This window comes from Neovison vison, chromosome 11, assembly GCF_020171115.1.
Source record: "Neovison vison isolate M4711 chromosome 11, ASM_NN_V1, whole genome shotgun sequence".
NCBI classification, from domain to species: Eukaryota; Metazoa; Chordata; class Mammalia; order Carnivora; family Mustelidae; genus Neogale; species Neogale vison.
In genome coordinates, this window is record NC_058101.1 from 181,162,906 (window position 1) to 181,185,351 (window position 22,446).

General features: G+C 36.9%; 1 pseudogene; it reads right to left on the minus strand.

The window, feature by feature from the left end:
* Positions 1–20,373: 20,373 nt before the first annotated feature.
* Positions 20,374–22,094, minus strand: LOC122890386 (annotated as a pseudogene).
* Positions 22,095–22,446: the final 352 nt, after the last annotated feature.

Consider the following 22,446-nt stretch of genomic DNA (forward strand, 5'->3'; position numbering starts at 1 on the left):
CGGCATACCCAAAAGGGCCAAGAAATTGCCCCAAAGGAAATGTACATTTCACATGGCACTTAAGAGTGAGTTCATCAGAGAGTGGGAAAAAGCCAAAAAAACCCACAGCAAATACAAAGAAATTAGATATGGAAAAGCATTTTGTTTGGAAAACAGTAGGTAGTAAGGCAAAAAGAAAAATAAAACAAAATAATAATTTCCACTCAAAATTTGATTAAGGAGGATTATGTATGTCACCCAGACTTCTGTAGCCAGTATATATTTGCCATTATAATTCAGATATATGAGAACTATCACATTGTTTTTCCTCTAAAGCAAGTCCTATTCGACTTCAAGTTTCCATTCTGTGAGGCTGACAAAAGATTCAGTAATCTCACTTCTATGCATACCTATCCCCCTCGGCCCCAAAGATGGGCAAGTATTCTAAAAAGCTTTAAGTCCATATTACATCTCACAAGTTCGATGATTCTGTGGTTTCTGTGCCTCCTAGAGCAGAAAAAAAAAAAAAAATCTTTGCCAGGTCTGGGACCCCAGTGCCTAATATGTGAGGGAATTGTCAGAAAGTAGGTTGTGTATTTCTTCTGATCTAGGGATATGTAATCCTCTACCACATGAAAATCTAAAGAAATCTCTCCTCTTTCTTGCTGCCTTTTAAGATACTCACCCCCTCTGGGAGCACCCTATACAATTTCAAATACAGATCAGAGGTTAACTGTAAACAACTTCTGTGAAGACTTGCTGTGGAAAAATGACAGAAGGAAAAAATACAGAGAGAAAATATAAGTTGATACAGTTATTTTTTTTTTAAACAAAATGAGTCGAACCAAGTTCTTTTCAGTGTTCGGATTATGTAATGGTATTATACAAATTAAACCAAGATAGGGTTACATATTCCAAAGGATGGTTGTTTTTATAATTTGAAGAGGAATCTATGAACTAGAATGTTTTCCCTACCACTTCATGGCTTTGAAGTAGATGAAAATGTACTGATGAGAGCCCCACAACTGATTTTTATCTAACCAAACGCCAATGTCCTTTAAGGCACTGCAATCTAAAAAAACCCAAGGAATGTGTAGCTAACTTTCTCCTGACAGTGACAGAACATAAATCGTACTTCTGGGTTGCAGGCTTATTTTCTGATAGTTTCAAGAAAGTCTTGGCAAGGTACAGGATTATTTTTGGAAGAAAGGTCTGCTCAGTGTGATGTTTATGCAGTTGTGCGAAGGGAGACTCATGCCATTAGACATAAATCACTTGATTTACTAAACACTAAACCCTCACATTCAAGCCACTTGCTGGTTCCTAACCCTCTCCAGAAAAATTTAAAGGAATAACTATTTTTAACAATCTTAGCTTTACGACAACCAGCAAATTTTCCCTCTTACCTTTAGTTTTATTTTTTTTATTGTGTCATGTTAGTCACTGTATAGTAGATCATTAGTTTGTGTTGCATTGCTCCATAATTCATTGTTTGCATATAACACCCAGTGCTTTGTGCAGCCCATGCTCTCCTTAATACCCACCCCCCGCCCCCCGCTAACCCATCCCCCCACCACCCTCCCTTCTAAAACTCTCAGTTTGTTTTCTGGAGTCCAGAGTCTTTCATGGTTCATCCCCCTCTCACCTAAAAAAAAAAAGGTTTTCGTCTGTGTCTCTCCATCCTGTTCCCATACACCCCAGGGAAGTAGTCTGGGGTGGAGACATGACATTCAGGAGAAGAGCAAGGACATTCTAAATTAGGAAATATTTGGAAGCTTCTCTGAAGAATCACTGTAATTCTGATCATCCTTGGTGATTTCTTTTCTATTCGAAAAAAAATTATTTTATTTTATTTTCAGTGTTCCCAGATTCATTGTTTATGCAACACACCCAGTGCTCCATGCAATATGTGCCCTCCATAATACCCACTGCCAGGCTCGCCCAACCCCCCACCCCCGTCCCCTCCAAAACCCTCCGTTTGTTTCTCAGAGTCCACAGTCTCTCATGGTTTATCTTCCCCTCTGATTTCCCCCAATTCACCTCTCCTCTCCATCTCCCAATGTTTTCTGCATTATTCCTTATGCTCCACAAATAAGCAAAACCACATGATAATTAACTCTCTCTGCCTGACTTATTTCACTCAGCATAATCTCTTCCAGTCCCATCCATGTTGATACAAAAGTTGGGTATTCATCCTTTCTGATGGAGGCATAATACTCCATTGTATATATGGACCATATCTTCTTTATCCATTCGTCCACTGAAGGGCATCTTGGTTTTTTCTAGTTTGGTGACTGTGGCCATTGCTGCTATGAACACTGAGGTGGAGATGGCCCTTCTTTTCACTACTCTGTATGTTTGGGGTAAATACCCAGTAGTACAATTGCAGGGTCATAGAGTAGCTCTATTTTTTCATTTCTTAAGGAATCTCCACACTGTTTTCCAAAGTGGCTGCACCAACTTGCATTCCCACCAACAGTGTAAGAGGGTTCCCTTTTCTTCACATGCTCTCCAACACCTGTTCACTGTATTGTTGATTTTGGCCATTCTAACTGGTATAAGGTGGTATCTCAATGTGGTTTTGATTTGAATCTCCCTGATGGCTACGATGATGAACATTTTTTCATGTGTCTGTTAGCCATCTGTATGTCTGCTTTGGAGAAGGGTCTGTTCATGTCTTCTGTCCATTTTTTGAAGTGATTATCTGTTTTGTGTGTGTTGAGTTTGAGGAGTTCTTTATAGATCTTGGATATCATCCCTTTGTCTGTAGTGTCATTTGTGAATATCTTCTCCCATTCCGAGGAGTGCCTCTTTGTTTTGTTGACTGTTGCCTTTGCTGTGCAGAAGTTTATGATCTTGATGAAGTCCCTAAAGTTCATTTTTGCTTTTGTTTCCTTTGCCTTTGGAGACATATTTTGAAAGAAATTGCTGTGGTTGATATCAAAGAGGTTACTGCTTATGTTCTCCATTCTCCTCTAGGATTCTGATGGATTCCTGCCTCACATTGACATCTTTTATCCATTTTGAGTTTATCTTTGTGTATGGTGTAAGAGAATGGTCAAGTTTCATTCTTCTTCACATAGCTGTCCAATTTTCCTAGCACCATTTATTGAAGAGACTGTCTTTTTTCCACCGTATATTTTATCTTGCTTTGTCAAAGATTATTTGGCCATAGAGTTGAGAGTCCCTATCTGGGCTCTCTACTTTGTTCCACTGATCTATGTGTCTGTTTTTGTGCCAGTACCATGCTGTCTTGGTGATCACAGCTTTTGTAGGAAAGCTTGAAATCAGGCAACATGATGCCCCCAGTTTTGTTTTTTTTTTTTCAACATTTCCTTAACAATTCAGGGTCCCTTTTAATTCCATACAAATTTTAGGATTGTTCATCCCAGCTTTTTGAAAAATGCTGGTGAAGTTTTGACGGGGATGGCATTGAAAGTATAGATCGTTCAAGGAGGTATAGACATTTTAGTGAAGTTTATTCTTCTGATCCATGAGCATGGAATGCTCGTCCATCTTCTTGTGTCTTCTTCAATTCTTTTTATGAGTGTTCTGTAGTTTCTCAAGTACAGATCCTTTACCTCTTTGGTTAGGTTTATTCCTAGGTATCTTATTGTTCTTGGTACTATAGTAAATGGAATCAATTTTCTAATTTCCCTCTCTATTTTTTCATTGTTAGTGTAATAGAAGGGAACTGATTTCTGTACATTGATTTTGTATTGTGCCACATTACTGAATTGCTGTATGAGTTCTAGTAGTTTGGAGTGGGGTCTTTCACATTTTCCATATAAAGTATCATGTCATCTGTGAAGAAAGAGAGTTTTACTTCTTTTTTGCCAGTGTGAATACCTTTTGTTTCTTTTTGTTGTCTGATTGCTGTTGCTAAGACTTCTAGTACTATGTTAAACAATAGTGGCAAGAGTGGGCATCCTTGTCATGTTCCTGATCTCAAAGGGAAGATTGTCAGCTTTTCCCCACTGAGGATGATATTCGCTATGGATTTTCATAGATAGATTTTATGAAGTTGAGGAATGTTCCCTCTGCCCCTATACTTTGAATCATTTCAATCAGGAAGAGATGCTGTATCTTGCCAAATGTTTTTTTGTGCATCAACTGAGAGGACCATGTGGTTCTCTCTTCTCTTATTGATTTGTTCTATCGCATTTATTGATTTGCGGACATTGAACCACCCTTGCATCCCATGGATAAATCCCACCTGGTCATGGTGGATAATCTTTTTAATGTAGTACTGGATCCTATTAGCTAAGATCTTGTTGAGAATCTTGGCATCCATATTCATCAGGGATAATTAGCTCACTTTAGGAGACCGGTTGAAACAGGGTCTCCTACTTCTCCACCATCTTGCCCCTCCTCCTTCCTTTGTGATTTCTTATCACAATTTGAATAAATTTCTCCTGGCTCTTCTCTTTAGAGGGGAAAAAAGTTGGTGGGTGCCTGGTTGACTCAGATGGTTAAGTGTCCGCCTTTGGCTCAAGTCATGATCTTCAGGTCCTGGCATAAAGCTCCTTGTTGGGCTTCCAACTCAGTGGGGAGTCTGTTTCTCTGTCTCCCTCGACCTCTCCCTGCTTGGGTTCTCTCTCTCTCTCAAATGAATAAATAAAATATTTTTTAAAAATGACTGTTTCCTCAGTTTTCAAAGAATCAATATGTAGAGATTATCAAATATTGAGGAAATTCAGAAAAGCAGGCACAGGCACACATAAATTAAAAAATTATCCATAATTATAGTTTTATCTCTCAGAATTAACCACTGGTAACATTTTAGTGCTGAGTGTACTGGACTCTTTCCCTGCCTATGCACACATGCACACAAAATCACCCATTATACCATCATGTAATCACTTAGATTCAACCATTGTGGAAATTATAAATAGATTTTTAATACAACTTACATGCATACACATCCACTTTAGAAAATTGGGAACATACTCAAGATACGCAGTTGCTACTTACTTTTTCCCACTTATGCTATATCATGAACATCTTCCAAAACCCTTACTAGTGCCCTTGAGTTAAATGATGTAAATAGAGTGTAATTTATTTAATCTCCTGTTGTCTTCACATTTTTCATTATTAGTAGTATGATGATGAGTAACATTCTTAAAGATAAGTCATTGCACACATCCAATTTATTTCTTAGGATGAAAACCAGAAATTGCATTGCTGGTGCATAAAAGCTATACACATTTAAATGTATTTAAACAAAAATGCATTTCAAGTAATATCTATCAACATATATTCCTAAGAAAAATCTGAATATCATTTTTCTCATTCCCATAAACACCAAGTATTATCTTCCTTTACTCCTGAATAACTGATAGTTCAAAATGGATACAGCTGTCATTTAAGCTCCATTTAAAGAATTACTAGTGAGATTGAGCTTTTTGTCAAAATTTTTCATTGTTGATTTGTGTTTCTTTTTTGATGAATTGCCTCTTTGTGTCTCTTCAGCTTGATTCACATTCGTTTTATCTTTTTTATGGTTGATTTTATTTAAGTAAACTAACAAAATATTGGCAGCAATAAATATGGCTCTGTAAGCCATGCTGGTTAATGGGCCACCTGGGAACTTACTTCCTACCTGTGAAGGAGGGACTTGGGGGTCCTCTGGTTACTGACACTCATATATGGGTGAAAAGGAACATGTTTTGAAATTTCTACTACAGAAATTATTCTATAGAGCTTTTTATTCTAATACCTTAATTGAGTAAATTTCCTTATGTTTCTACAGGACTATAGTCCTCTAACCTCTTCTCCAGGAAACAAGCAAACCTAACCTAGAAACTCTTGGAAAATACTACCAGAAATCTGTTTCTGAGTTCTGTTATTTTCAAGCTGTTTCCTTAACATTTTGAGATTGCCTCTATGACTTCTTTTCGTTTTGAGAATATGTGCTCACAGATATGTTTTACCAAAAAGGGAGAGATGAGCGAAGTGCAAATGATTTTTTTCCCCCTTGTACTAGACTTCTGCTATTTTTCTTCTTGAATTATGGTGCAATTTTGCCATGAGAAGTGATTCTTGGTTCCTTTTTCTTGATTTCTGTGTCATGAGACTATGGTATCAAATATTTAAGGTCCCGTATATTCCATGAATAATAGCACAGTCGATGAGATACAATGACCTTTTCAGTATTCTGTATTGTGACTAGCTATAGTCAATCCATTCATTTCACTTTTTTATAGCCTTCCTGAGCTTGAGAACAGAGAGTGAAATGGCCATCCGAATCAAAATATGATGTGCCAAAAGGTCAAAATAGTAAAGTACACTAGTATATTTCATAGAATATATTAAGGCATTAAAATCCTAATATCCTGCCCTAGTGCCAGAATCTATAATGGGAAAAGAAAATGACAGTTTAGGAATTTGTCCTTGTGAAAACTGGAATGAATCCAAATGGGTAATGACTATTTCCCATTTTAATTATAGTGAAATGTTATTTCCTATATTCAAAAGTATATATCTGGTGTTACATTTTTAAAAAACATATGTGTTGCATTGACACATACACATTGACACATACAATCTCACCATTGAAGGTGAGAGAACTTGTCTCCTCTTTAGCTCCTGCCATATGGTGGATTATTTCTTATAGTTTCCCACATCTTTCTAATTTCATCTCACTCCTAGGGGGGGAAAATGTGTGTTTATCTGTATATCTGAAGACAGATATACAGAGAGAGGTAGATCAATAACACCACTGGCTTTCTTATTTATTTCCTTTGCTTTTTATATGTGATAAAAAAACAAATTTTAACTTAATTTCACTAATGATACTCCAATACAACACCCTAAGGTCAGAATAATAGCTCAAGAATCTTGTTTTCATTATTTCTTCTTCTAATCTTGTGAGAACTGAAATCTCAGCATGTTTTTAACCCAGAAATATTTAACCAAAAAATGGTATCAAGTGTTGAGCCAATTCTATAATAGTTTAAGGAAATTATCTTTCAACTAGATGTTATAAAATTAATTCAAGACAAAATTGCTATTGGATTCATGCTGAAATTTATATTGAATCAGATAAGTGTGGTAGCTAGATCTTTTGGTGTTTTTGTGTGATTCCTTCCCAACACTATATATATCATATATATATATGATATATATAGAGTACATATATGTACTATACACACACATATATGATATGAGAGGACATACATTTGTTTTATTTTTTTATAGAATCAAATATTTGCAAATTAAATTCCATTTGAAAAAGCAAAGAAAGACTAGGGAAAGAGATTCGAAATTATAATTAACAAAGAAAAAATACTAAGCTTTTCTTACCAAGACTCAAGTTCAATACTCTGTTCTAAATAATCTATAATTAAAAGATTACACCTAGCTTCAATTTTTAATTTTTTAAATTCCACCATCTTTGAAGCTACTCCAGGAAATACTAGCTTGAACCAATATTGTTTTAAAGAACAGATAAATGGTATTTATGCATGTGCCTGCAAAAGAATATAAAAAAAATAAGCATCTTTGGGTTATTGGTATAATTAATATAGTCAAGATCATGAATTTCCTCTTTCATCCCGTTTAAGCCTATTTTGATAAATTGCAAGCATTTGTGGTCACTAATGACAATATCAAATTACCCAGCTGGTGGAGTGGTCCCAACTTCTCTTCCTGACTCTCCCTTGGATAGTTAATGAGCTCATTTTCCACTACCATCCTTGTTGCCGACCAGTGGCTCTCTTGCAAACTGTGCCAAGAGAAATGTAAAAGAAAAAGTATTTTTCAGTTTTGTTACTTTCTCTAGCACATAGAGAGTAATCTTCACAGAAACACTGTATGTGTCCACAATTAACCTGTCTTTGGAATGTGCATGTTAAATAACCTATTAGTGAAAAGACAGTGACCACAGCAAAAAAGAAAGAAGATGGAGGGTTGGGAGGAGGAAGAGAATCCCTTGAGGATAGGCCTACACTCCACATCACTACAAGGGAATATAGAAGTTTAAAATAGCTGGCCAATTCCTCTGCAATGCCCTGAAAATAGGGTTCTCTTCGTTTATGGCATCACTTTATATAATTGACTTTGCACTGTGATGAAATAGGGTAATAGACGTCTTTCAGATAACTGATGCATACTCCTTGATTACCACACTTTAAGAAAAGTCAGTTACTTGGCATGGAATTCTTAGAAAACTGCACTCAGTTTCCTATCCTTAAAACAAATTATTCAGTGAATAATGATTTTTCTTCGGAAACATCAAGTAGTCACTGTGAACGTAGCATGCGATGAGGCAATACACTTTCTGAAACTGTTGGAGCAAAATACTGTATTTTGATGTTCTCATGCCTGGTATGTAGAGAGATACTCTCTTCTGTCTACACTCACTATAGGGGAAATTCTCTTTCACCAAACGGTAGATGTTCTCTCATCTTTTTTACCTCATAGGTCTTCTATACTTCTTACCTCTGCCAGTGGTTGACGTAGCGATATGTGTAGAATTCCTGCATAGCCCCAACTCCCAGGTAAGTACATCATTCAATATCTCTAAAATATTTCCCTGAATATTTGTCCAATATTTATTTAGACATCAGGATGAATAGTGCCATAGGGAAGGACAGAGAAAGGAGCTCATCTTTTCTTCTGCTTCCTTGAACTACTCAACTACCCTTCAATTTTTGGATCTTATTAAGCAACCTTTGCTTTTTATTATAGAAAAGTGAGGTGATTGAAATGGCCAGATATCCATTATTTACATTTAACAATTGTGAGCAGGTTGCCATATCTGCATAATCTATTTTATTTTGCTGTTGTACTTTGAAGTAAATCACAGACAGAAGGCCACTTCTGTCCTCAGTATTTCAACATCATCTTCATAGAATAAGGAAATTCTCCTGTGTAAACACAAAATTGTTATTACATGTGAGATGATTAAAAATATTTTATTTTTTAATATTTTTTTATCACAGTCATCTGATAGGGTGCACTTACCTAGACACAGCTTCTCTCAATGGTGGCTTAGACATGGATCATCTGTTATTACTCAAACCTGCATTTTGGAGTTCTCCTCTAACTTTGAGGCCAACTCCTGTGTCGCAAAGCTGTGCTCCCAAAGGCAAGGAGTGCTCCATCTGGGAAATGATCCTGGTGAGTGAGATCACCTCATTACATCACAAGCTCAATAATATTTTGGTATAGCCCCGGTCCCTAAGCATTCTCCTCTCTCTTTGTCATCCTAGGCCTTGTAGCTTTTCCAGGAGTGCCCCCCATTTTATTTGGGGGCAAGGAATCACCAGAACTCAGGACCATAACCAGACTTTAGGAGACTAAAAAATGAAACAGGAATGAAGACATATGTTGTGATCTAGCTCATAGAGTGGAAAGAAAGCTAAAACATTTAACATCTGTGCAAAGTCCTCCTGCACATGGAATTCTAAACTTTATGAGTCAGCTGCTTAAATAAACCACAGTATGAATCTTGGATCTTTGGTCAAAATGAGCTTAACAGTCTCTGTTGCCTGAGCAGTTTGCTCTGCTGTTCTTCCTCTCTGGCAGCAGTTTTAATGTTTTTACTGGAGCTGAAGCCTCGTGCACCAAATGCTAACTATAGGCATTAAAGGTGGTCATGAATCAAGCCGAAGACAGAACATATCTTCAGGGTTCTGTGCCCTGAGATGTGCAGCAGGAATGGAAATTGCAGGTATTATACACATTTATTCCTGAAGGGAATACGAATTTGGAAGGGCTGAAGCTGCCACCAAGATCCACAAGTAGAAGATAAGACGTCCTTTTTCATCTAGAGGACAAAAGCTGATGTTCACACTAAAGATTTCCAAGAAGCATGTTAATCAAAATAACTATAGCAATCTACACATTTGTGAAGATGGTATTAAAGCCTATGTTTTACTGATGGCAAATAGATACTTTTCCCTCGAAAATAAAATATTCCACAGTGGTGATGCTCTGTCTACGAAAGGTTCTCTATCTACTAAAGGTGATGCTTTATCTACTAAAGAATCAGTGGAAAAGAAACTGTGGGAGAAGAGGGTGGTCCATTGAGGTGGCAGAATGTTGAACATACTTTGCAACCTGTCTTAGAACAGAAGTCAGAATGAATGAATGACTATTATAATGAGAATGATGTCCTTTTAAACATTGTCCCATTAGGAAAGTCAAGATGAAAAGAATGTCATATATTATTGTGTAGAAATTCAAGCAGGATCAGCATTGCCCAGACTGCAATTAAAATCTAGTCTTGCAGCTTACTAATTGTGTAATATTGAGTAAATTACTAGAACTTTTTAAAATCTTAGCTTCATCATCTATAAAATGGAATATCTACTAAAGAAGTGGTTGTGAGGTTTCATTAAAGAAATATAAGAAAGGGTCTTTTACAATACATGTTAGCTGTTATCCATGTGGTTTCTTTTGGGGGATGGGGTGTGGGTAGGTGTCAGTTTGATATTTTATCACTGTGACAAACATCGCTGAATGCCTTACTGGGGCAGCCAGGCTCCCTATCCCCTGACATTCATGGCCTTGTATAGATACTTCACAATGAATGACATCGACCCACTTACACTAGGATACAATAATAGTTGAAAGTGTATGACTTCCAAGGCTAGATAATGAAAGACTTCATGGCTTCCTCCTTGCTCTCCCTTGGATCACTCTGGGGAAGGTCAAGTACCATACCATAAGGACACCCACACCATTCTATGAAGAGAGCCACAGGGCAAGGAACCAAGGCCTCCTGTCAACAACCATGTAAGTAAGCCATCTTGGAAATTCCTTCAACCCCTGTCTACCTTCAGATGACTGAGCTCTAGGACAAATTCTTAAGTATAATTTCATGAAAGATTCTGGGCCAGAATCACATAGCTAAGCCATTCCTGAGTTCAGGACCCACAGAAATCACAAGACAGCAAGTGCTTAGTACTTTAAATCACAATGTTAAAGTAATTTGTTAAACATGAATAAATAACTAATACACCTCTCATCTTCTCCTAGACTGAAAATGAATAAGATCCATGTGATCTTGTTCTAACATGAACAAAACTATGCATCAAGATGTTTTCAAGTTGGTTGAGACCCAATTTCACTAAAGGGATTTGTTATTGCCTTTAATTATTAATTAAAGGCAAATACCTTTTAGGAATAAACTACCTAATTTAAAAAGATGATGCGGAGTAGGAAGATTGAGAACAAGAACAGGTCCCTTGAAAGCAACTGAAGCTATAAAGGTAATGTAGAAAAGAATCTGAAGGACCACTGATAAGTAGGAGTTCTAATGATAAGATCTCTTCATAGGAAGGCTTATGATAGTATATGTCAGCAGCAAGCCAAAATAATCTATTTAAGAAGATTTGGTGAAATAGTGTTTTGCAAAGAATAATCCAGGGTTTACATGTGCCTGGGTGGAGTGACAAGTCCTCACTGACTATCATTCCCTTTGGGATATATGTTCCATTGTTCTGAAACTCGGCCTGGAGTCCAGACTCACTAGTGGGCTCAACCCGTTACTGATACTGAATGAAGGCAGCCTGTGCATCCTTTGCAGAGCCCCTTCCTGATCTCATGACTCGTCAGGTCAAAGACGAGAATTAACCCTCATTCTTTACCAATTAACCAAGAAATCGAAGACTCATATGAGTTTAAGTCTATCAAGCACCAGTGAGTTGTATAGTATCGTCTTGAAGAGATTTTTTTTTTTTAAAGACTTAATCTTGAGGACAGTTCTAGGTTCACAGCAAAACTGAGAAGAAGGTACAGAGATTTCCTGTGCATCTCCTGCCTGCATACATGCACGGCATCTCCCATTACTAGCATCCCGCCTGCCCCCCACACAGTGGGACAGCATTTGGTGTCATCATTGTTCCTTACTTTGGCCATTCTAATAAATGATATCTCACTATTTTTTTCTCATTTCATTTATAACAGATGATGTGGATTATCTTTTCATATGCTTATTTGCTATCTGTGTATCTTCTTTGGAGAGTTGTTTGGTAAGACCTTTGTGCCATCTTTTAATTGGGTTGTTTGATTTCTTATTGAGTTTTAAGAGTTCTTTGTAGATTTCCAATTATATTTCTTTATCAGGTATGTTTTTGGCAGATATCTTCTCCCAGTATGTGGCTTGCATTTAATTTCTTGACATTATCTATTGTAAAGCAAATGTTTTCATCTTAATAAAATCCCTATTATCAATTATTTATTTCATAGATTTTGTCTCTGATATTGTATCTAAAAACCATCATCATACCCAAGATCGTCTACATTTTCTTAAATGTTATCTTCTAGGATACTTATAGTTTTGCATTTTATGTTGAGGTCTATGGTCCATTTTGAGTAAATTTTTGTGAAGAGTGTAAGAACTGTGTCCTATTCAATTTTTTTTTCAAGTGGGTGTCCAGTTGTCCAATACCATTTATTGAAGACACTGTCTTTGCCCCATTGTCTTTACTCTTTTGTCAAAATTCAGTTGACTATTTTTATGTGGGTCTATTTCTGGGCTCTATTCTGTCCCATTCATCAATTTGTCTCTTCTTCTTTTGCCAATACTACCCTATTTTGATTACTCAAGTAATCTTATATTAAATCTTGAAGTCAAGTAGTGTTAGTCCTCCAACTTGTTCTTCAATGTCATGTTAGCTCTTCGGTTCTTTTGCCTCCTCGTATCAAGTTTATGATCAGTTTGTCAATATCCATAAAATATCATGCTGGAATTTTGATTGGGATTGAATGGAATCTATTTATCAAGTTAGAAAGAATTGACATCTTGAAAATATTAGGTTTTCTTATCCACAAATATACAATATCTTTCTTTACTTATTTCTTTGATTTCTTTCAACAGAGTTTTATAGTTTTGCTCAAATAGATTTTGTACATACACTGTGAGATTTTTTTTTTTTTTACCTAGGTATTTCCTTTCTCAGCAGGGCAGGGATGGCAATATTTTTTATCTCAAATTCCATTTGTCATTACTGTTATAGAAGAAGGCAATTGATTTTTGTACATTAACCTTGTATCCTACAACCTTGGTGTAATCACTTATTAGTTTCAGATGTTTTGGGGTCAATTTTTTCAGATTTTCTAAATAGATGATCATGTCATCTGTGAACAAAAACAGTTTTAGTTATTCATTCTTCACCTGTAGGGTTTTTGTTTCTTTTCCTTGCTTTTGCGCATTACCTAGAACTTCAAGTACAATGTTGAAAAGGAGTAGGGAGAGGGGAAAACTTTGCCTTGTTTCTTATTGTAGTGCGAAAGTTTTGAGTTTTCACATTTAACTATTGTTTAACTGTAGGCATTTTGTACATGTTCTTTATCAAGTTGAGGAAGTTTCCCTCTCTTCCTAGTTACTGGCAGTTTTATCGTAAATGAGTGTTAGATTTTGTCAAATGCTTTTTCTGTTTATAAGATATAATCATATTTTTGTTCTTTAGCCTCTTGACACGATAGACTATATTAATTGGTTTTTGAGTGTTGAGTCAGCCTAGTATACAACTGAAATAACTCCTACTTGGTTAGTGGTGGTAATTCTTTTTATACATATTTTATTTAATTTGTTAAAATTTGGGATGCCTTGGTGGCTCAGTGGGTTAAGTCTCTGCCTTCAGCTCAGGTCATGGTATCAGGGTCCTGCGATCAAGCCCCGCATCTGGCTCTCTGCTTCGTGGGGAGCCTGCTTCCTGCCCCCCCACCTCTCTGCCTACTTATGACTTCTCTCTGTCCAATAAATAAATAAAATCTTTTTAAAAAATAAAATAAATAAAATTATGTTTAGGAATTTTGCATCTATATTCATGAGATATTCATTCATAGTTTTCCATTCTTATAATGTATTGTCAAGATTTGATATTAAGGTAGTTCTGGTCTCATAGATTGAGATAAGAAGTAGTCCCTCTTTAATCCATAAAATATATAGATAAATCTATAAAAAATACAATCTTTTTTTCTAGATAAGATTATAAGGAATTGGTATCTCTTTCTTCTTTAAATGTTTTGTCAAATTAACCATCCAGGTATGGTCCTTTCTATTTTAGAAAGTTATTGATTATTCAATTTATTTAATAGATACAGGCCTATTTAGATTAACTACTTCTCTTTGAGTGAATTTTAGTAGATTATGTGTATCAAAGAAATTGATCTATTTCATCAAGGCTTTCAAATGTGTGAACATAGAGTTGTTCATTATATTTGTTTATTTCCCTTTTAATGGCCATTGGATCAGCAGTGAGAGCTTCTTTTTCATCTTTTTTTTTTCCTTTTTGATATTAGTAATTTGTGTCTTGTTTCTTAGTTACCTTGGTGAGAGTTTTATCTATTTTACTGATTTTTTTTTTCCAAAGGAACACATTGGTTATATTGATTTTCTCTGGATTTCCTGTTTCAATTTCATTGATTATTGCTCAAATTTTATTATACCTTTTTTCTGCTTACTTTGGATTTAAATTCTCTTCTTTTTCTAGTTTCATAAGATGGATAATTATTAGTTTTAAATACACCTTCTTTTCAAATATATGTATTTAATGCTAAAAATTTCCCTCCAAAGAACTGCTTTTTTCTACAACCCACAAATGTTGGTAATCTGTGCTTTAATTTTCGTTTAGTTCAAAATACTTTTAAATTTCTCTTAGGATTTTGTCATTGACCCATGTGTTATTTAGAAGTGTGTTATTTAATCTCTAATTATTTTGAGGTTCTCCAGCTGTCTTTTTGCTACTGATATTTAGTTTAATATCATGTAGCCTATAAGTAAACCTTGTTTAATTTTTATTTGAAATTGGTTAAGACATATTTTATGGTCTAGAATTGGCTGTCTATCTTGCTAAATGTTACATGTGAACTTAAGAAGAATGCATATTCTGCTGTTATCAGATGAGGTAGTGTATAAATTTTAATTAGCTCCACCTGATTGGTGATGCTGTTCAGTTCAGCTTTGTTCTTACTAATTTTCTGCCTGCTGAACCAGTCAATAGATACAATAGAAGTTTGCTGAAGTCTCCAACTATAACAATGCATTCATCTGTTTCTCCTTGCTGTTCTATTAGTTTCTGCCTAATGTATAATGATGCTCTGTTATTCAGTACATACACATTAAGAAGGATTGTTGTCTTCCTGAAGACTTACTCCTTTTATCATTACTAATGGCTCTCTTCATTTCTTGTTATTTTCTTTTCTTTGAAGTTAGCTTACTCTGAAATTAATATAGCTATTCTGGCTTCCTTTTGATTAATATTTGCATGGTTTATCTCTCTTCATCTTTTTACTTTTAATCTCCTTGTCTTTATATTTAAAGTGGATTTCTGGGAAACAACATATCTGGGTATTCTTTTTTTTTCTTTAATCAGGACTGAATCTCTTATTTACATTAAATGTAATTAATGATTTAGTTAGATTAATATCTATCATATATATTAGTGTTTCCTATATATTGTCACTGTTATTTGTAATTTTTCTGTCTTCACCCTTTCTGCCTTCTCTAGTTTATATTCAGAATTTTGTAAGATTCCATTTCCTCTCCCTTCATCATACCAATTTTTACTTCACTTTTACTATTTTTAGTTGCCCTATGGTTGCAATATGCACTTACAACTTATCCAAATTCACTTCAAATAGCACTGTACCACTTCACTGGTAGCAAAATGTCCTCATAAGAAAGTATTTGTAATTCCTTCCTTGCATCTCTTACAACATGTGACTTTCATTTCGCTTATTTATAAGGTATAATTACTACCTATATTGTTGCTATTGTTAATTTCAAGAAACTTATTTCTTAGACCAATTAAGAATAAGAAAAATAAACTTTATTTCACCTTCATTTATTCCTCTTAAATGTTCTTTCTGTAGATGTTAGTACCTGACCTATATAATTTTTCTTATTTCTATAGAACTGCTTTTACCAATTCTCGCAAGGAGAATTTCTTTCTGAAAAATTTCCTGAATTTTTATTTAATTGAGAAAGTTTTGGGATGCCTGGGTGGCTCTTGGTTAAGTGTCTGCCTTTGACTCGTGTCATGATCTCAGGGTCCTAGGATCAAGGAAGGCGTCAGGCTCCCTACTCAATGAGGAGTCTGCCTCTCCCTTTGCCTGCCCCTCTTTGTGCTCACTTGCTCTCTCTCTCCCTCAAATAAATAAATAAAAATCTTTTAAAAATAGATGTTTAACAAAGTTTTGTTTCTCCTTCACTTTTTTTTTCACCCTTTTTTCCAGTATAATTAGCACAGAGTGTTACATTAGTTTCAGGTGTTGTACAATATAATGATTCAACATTTCCATACATTTTCCATACAGTGTTAATCAGGGTAAGTGTACTTTTAATCCGATTCACCTATTTCACCCCCCCCCAGCTTCCTTCTTGCCACCACCAGCCCGTTATCTATATTTAAGAACCCATTTTTTATTTGTTTGTTCATTTGTTTCTTAAATTCCACATATGAGTGAAATCATATGGTATTTATCTTGCTCTGACTGGTTTATTTCACTTAGCATTATATCCTCTGGGTCAACCATGTTGTTATAAATGGCAAGATTTCATTTTCTTTTATGGCTGGGTAATATCCCATTGTATTTATATACCACATCTTCTTTATCCATTCATCAATCAGTGGGCACTTGATCTTTTCATTTGTGTTATCTTCAATTTCTTTTGCCAATGTTTTATAGTGTTCAGAGTATCAAGGAGTTCCGCCTCCTTGGTTAAGTTTATTTCTAGGTATTTTGTTATTTTTTGTGCAACCATAAATGTGATTGTTTTCTTTATTTCTATATCTGCTATTCCATTATTAGTGTATAAAATGTGCCAGGCTTTTGTATATTAATTTTATCTTCTACAACTTCCATGAATTTTTTTTTGAAGATTTTATTTATTTATTTGACAGAGATCACAAGTAGGCAGAGAGGCAGGCAGAGGCGGAGGTGGGGTGGAGGGAAGCAGGCTCCTTGCTGAGCAGAGAACTGGACTGGGACTTGGACTGGGACTCGGGGCTTGATCCCAGGACTCTGGGATCATGACCTGCGCTGAAGGCAGAGGTTTTAACCCACTGAGCCACCCAGGCACCACCAAGTTTCATGAATTTATTTATTAGTTCCAATAGTTTTTTTGGTGGAGTCTTTAGATTTTTCTATATATAGTATCTTGTCATCTGCAAATAGTGAAAATTTTACTTCTTCCAAATAGGTATCTATTTGGAAGCTTTTATTTCTTTTTTTGTCAGACTGCTGTAGTTAGAACCTCCAGTATTATGTTGAATAGAAGTAGTGAGAGTGGACATCCTTGTCTTGTTCCTGATCTTAAGGGAAAAGCTCTCAGTTTTTCACCATTGAGTATGATGTGAGCTATGGGTTTTTTTTTATATATGGCATTTATTATGTTGAGGTTATGTTCCCTCTAAGTCTATTTTTTGGAGAGTTTTTACCATGAATGAATTTCACCTTTGTCAAATGTTTTTACTACATCTATTGAGATAACAATGTGGTTTTTACCCTTTCTCTTAATGTGATATATCATACTGATTCACTTGTGAATATTGAACCACCTTTGCATCCCAGGAATAGATCCCCCTTGATCATGGTGAATGGGTTTTGTTCATGTATTATTGAATTTGTTTTGTTAATATTTCATCAAGGAGTTTTGCATCTATGTTTATCAGAAAGTTGGTGTGTGGGTTTTTTTTGTTTGTTTGTTTTGTTTTTTGTTTTTTTTTTTGTTTTTTGAAGTGTCTTTATCTAGTTTTGGTATCAGGGTAATGTTGGCTTGATAGAATGAATTTAGAAGCTTTTCTTCCTATGTTTTTTGAGTTAGTTTGAGAAGAATATGTATTAACTCTTCTTGAAATACTTTGTAGAATTCACCTATGAAACTACCTGTTCCTAAACTTTTTTTGTTGGGAGGTATTTTTTTGTTTGTTTGTTTTTTACTAACTCAATTTTATTGCTTATAAAGTTCAAATTTTCTATTTCTTCCTGATTCAGTTTTGGAAGATTATATATTTGTAGAAAATCATTCATTTCTTCTAGGTTATCAAGTTGGACAGCCTACAGTTTTTCATAGTATTCTCTTATAATCCTTTGTATTTCTGTAGTGTTGGCTGTTATTTCTCCAGTTCTTCCAATTTTATTTATTTGAGTCCTCTTTCTTCTTTTTCTTGATGAGTCTGGCTAAAGATTTATCAATTTTGTTGAACTTTTCAGTGACACAGCTCCTGGTTTCATTGATCTGTTATATACCTTTTCTAGTCTCTCTTTTATTTATTCCTGCTCTAATCTTTATTTTCTTCCTTCTACTGGCTTTGGGATGTTCTTCTTTTTCTAGTTCCTTTAGATGCCAGGTTAAGTCCTTTATTTGAAATTTTACTTGCTTCTTGAGGTAGGCATGGATTGCTATAATCTTCCCTCTAAAAAAGCTTTTGCTATATCTCAAAGATTTTGGACAGTTGTATTTTCATTTTCATTTGTCTCCATGTATTTTTGACTTTTTCTTTGACTTCATGGTTGGATTATTCATGCTTTACTAGTCTATTATTTAGCATCCATAATATATAATGTGATGTCAATTTTTGTGAATTTATTGAGAATTGTCTCATGGCCTAACAGGTGATCTCTTCTGGAGAATGTTCCCCATGTCCTTGAAAAGAATGTACATTCTGCTGGTTTTAGTTGGAATGTTCTAAAAATTTGTTAGGTCCATCTGGTCCAATATGTCATTGAAAGCCCCTGTTTTCTTGTTGATTTTCTGTCTGGGTGATCTATCCATAGATGTGAGGTGTTAAACTCCCCTACTATTGTATCGCTGTCAATTTCTCCCTTTATATTTGTTAAGAGTTGCTTTATGTATTTAGGTGCTTTATGTTGGGTGCATAATTACATCTTCTTGTCGGATTGTTCTATTCATCATTATGTAGTGTTTTCCTTTGTCCCTTGCATTAGCATTTGTTTTAAAGTCTATTTTATCCAATATAAGTATTGCTATCCAGGCTTCTTTTTCACTTTCAGCTGCATGTAAATGTTTTTCCGTCCCTTCAACATCAATCTGCATGCATTTTAGGTCTGAAATGAGTCTCTTGTGCAGGACAGCATATAGATGGGTCTTTTTTTTATTATTATTATTCATTCTGTCACAGTAGGTATTCTGATTGGAGCACCTATTCCATTTACATTCAAAGTAATTATTGATAAGTATTACTCACTGCCATTTTTTTACTTATGTTATTTTTTTTAAATTCTTCTCTGTTCCTTTCTTCTTGTGCTCTCTTCTCTTGTGGTTTGATAGCTTTCTTTAGCAATAGGCTTAGATTCCTTTCTCTTTATGTTTTGCATATCGATTACAAGTTTTTGATTTGTAATTACCATTAGGCTCATATATAACATCATATGCATAGAGCAGCCTACATTAAGTTGGTTGTTTAAGTTTGAACACAGTCTAAAAGTACTAAAATCTGCCCCACCCCTACAATCTACATTTTATGTCTTATTTTGCGTCCTTCTATTTTGTGAATTCCTGGATTGATTTTTTTTTTAAATAGATATAATTGATTTTACTGCTTTTGTGCTTGAAACTCCATACTGGTTTTGTAAATGATTAATATGTTACTTTCTTTTTATTAACATCTAATGTATTATTTGTTTCAGGGGTATAGGCCTGTGATTCATCAGCCTTACAAAATTCACAGCGCTCACCATACCATATACCCTCCCTAATGTCCATCACCCAGCCACCCCATCTGTACCATACCCCCTCCACCCCAGCAGCACTCAGTTTGTTTCCTGAGATTAAGAGTCTCTTATGGTTTGTCCCCTTCTCTGGTTTTGTCTTGTTTCATTTTTCCCTCCCTTCCCCTATTATCTCCTGTCCTATTTCCCAAAATCCTCATATCAGTGAAATCATGAAGTAATTGTCTTTATATGACTGACTTATTTCACTTAGCATAAGTGAAATGCTAGTTCCAACCACATCATTGCACATGGCAAGATTTCTTTTTTTTTTTGATGGCTGCATAATTTTCCATTGTATATATTTACCACATCTTCTTTATCCATTCATCTGTTGATGGATATCTAGGCTCTTTCCATAGTTTGGCTATTTTGGACATTGCTGCTATAAACATTGAGGTGCAGGTGCCCCTTTGGATAACTATGTTTATATCTTTGGGGTAAATACCCATTAGTACAATTGCTGGGTCATAGGGTAGCTCTATTTTCAACTTTTTTTTTTTCCTGTTTACAAACCTTTATATTTGTTGAGAAAGATTCATGTATATGTAGTTAATATCCTGTTTACAAACCTTTATATTTGTTCATAAAAGCTCAAGGACAGGACTCTAGTTCCAGTTACTCATTTTTTACCATCAGGCTTCACACTAGTTTCGATGACTTTGTGGAGTCACGGCTAACTTCACGGGCAGCGGTATTTCAGCTTTAACTGAACCCGGATCTGACACCACAGGGGAGGCAGCGGCAGAGTCCACGGTGGAGGGGAAGTGCAGCTGAGCGGAGGGTGGGGAGGCCAGGGGGCGGGGCACCGGGAGGCGGGGCACCGGGAGGCGGCGAGCGGCCAGGCTCGCTCACCTTCAGCAGCTTCATCAGCCCTTCCAGCTGAACCATCAGCTCGTGCCTGCTCTCCTGCAGTGCCTACATTCTCTGCTCCAGCTCGTCCTTCCTCTGCCTCAGCAGCCGCAGCTCGGCCAGCAATGTGGGGTTCTGCTGCGCCTTCTCGGGAGTGGCCTGGGAAACCTGCTCATGCTCCAGACGGAGACGCTGGATCTCTTGCAGGATCTCCCTGTTTTTGTTTTCCAGTTCTGCAATAAGCTGTCTTTGTTGTTTGTTGGCATCGAAGTTAAAGCTCAAGTCAGTGGGAGGACGGGTCATGTTTCCTGCTTCTGCAGCCAGCCGGGCAGCGTAGCGAGCTATAAGTCAGTGTTCCTCATCCAGTTGGCTGGGACTATCCAGGACACGTGCACAGTGCTGCAGACGGGCCACACAGGAGGCTATCAGTGCGTGCTCATCGGCCGAGTGACTGGGTATGTCCTGGCTATACTGTAACCTCTTGGTGGGGGTGGGCGCTCCGGAGGACGCGGAGTCGTTGCTCACCAGGGCGTCATTCATATTAGCAAGCAGGCGAGGGGGAACTATATTTGCAAGGTCAAGTGGTTTCTCTGGTTGCTCAGGAAAACCAGGATGCGGGGTTCTCTGGTGGGCACGCACCCCAAAGATTTACTAATTGCATGGCTCAGCTTCTTTGCAGGGGATTTCCAAGACGAGTGCTCCTTCATCTGGTGTTGGTTGCTGTGAGGGCCGCTGGCATGACCGTGCCAGAAGCAGTTCTGGCAGAGCTGGTAGTTGTGGCACTGCTGGCATCGGTACCGGAAGCCCATCATGCTCTCGCAGCGGCAGTAGGAGCACTCCACGGGGTGGAAGACATTCTCAACATGGGCGAGCCTGTGCATGAGAGGTAGCCAGAAAAGGCACTGGGGAGGAGGATCGGCCATCATTGTGTCTAAAAACATATTTAGCATTCTCTTCTTCTGCTGTGGAAAACAGGTGCGGACTGAGTGCTCTGTGTAACCAAAAGATGGCCCTTCAAAGACAGCTGTTGGGAGCTTCAGAACTTCCTTCAGAAACTGGTCAAACTTGCTAAATATCATTAAGCCATTGGAATCTGACATCTGGGAGAAAACATATCTCAATTTGTCAGGCATTTTTCCACCACACATGGTTGCTAACATAGCTTTAACTGAAAATACAGTCAACTTGCCTCGGCCCTCACTGTCATATGCAGCAATCATAAAGTTGAGGAGGAGGCTGATGGACTACTCCACGCTGATCTGGTGAGTGGAAGGAAGGCGCTTGTTCAGCTGGTAGTAGACAGAGGAGATGACGGTTTCGAGGCCGGACACACTGATCTCAGTGGAATGGTCCAGTGTATTAAGGCCATTGTCTCGGAAGGCTTCAATCATGTTCCAGATATCAACCAGGTGGAGGTTGCATCGTTTTTGTACAAATCGTAACTTGCAAGCTGTTCTATAAGTTGATAGTCGTATGACATCAAAATTCTGAGCACGCATTTCTATGAACAGCTGCCTCTTCTCAGCCATGGTCTTCCACTTATTTCCACTTTCCTCAATCATCTTCCCGGCCGGAGCTGGGGACGTTAAGAAGGTCTCGGAGGGCTGCAGCCTCCTCCGCCTCCTCCGGCCAGGCCTGGGCGGCTGAGGTGGCGGCGGCGCCAGCTCAGGCCCGGGCGCCGCCCCCGCGGCAAACTCTATTTCCAACTTTTTGAGGAACCTCTTTTGGTTTTGTTCACTATTTCCTTTGCTGTACAAAGGCTTTTGTCTTGATGAAGTTCCAGCAGTTCATTTTCCCCCTTGCTTCCCTTGCCTTTGGCAATGTATCTAGGAAAAAGTTGCTGCAGCTGAGGTCAAAGAGTTTGTTGCCCATGTTCTCCTCAAGGATTTTGTTGTATTCCTTTCCCACATTAGGTCTTTCATCCAT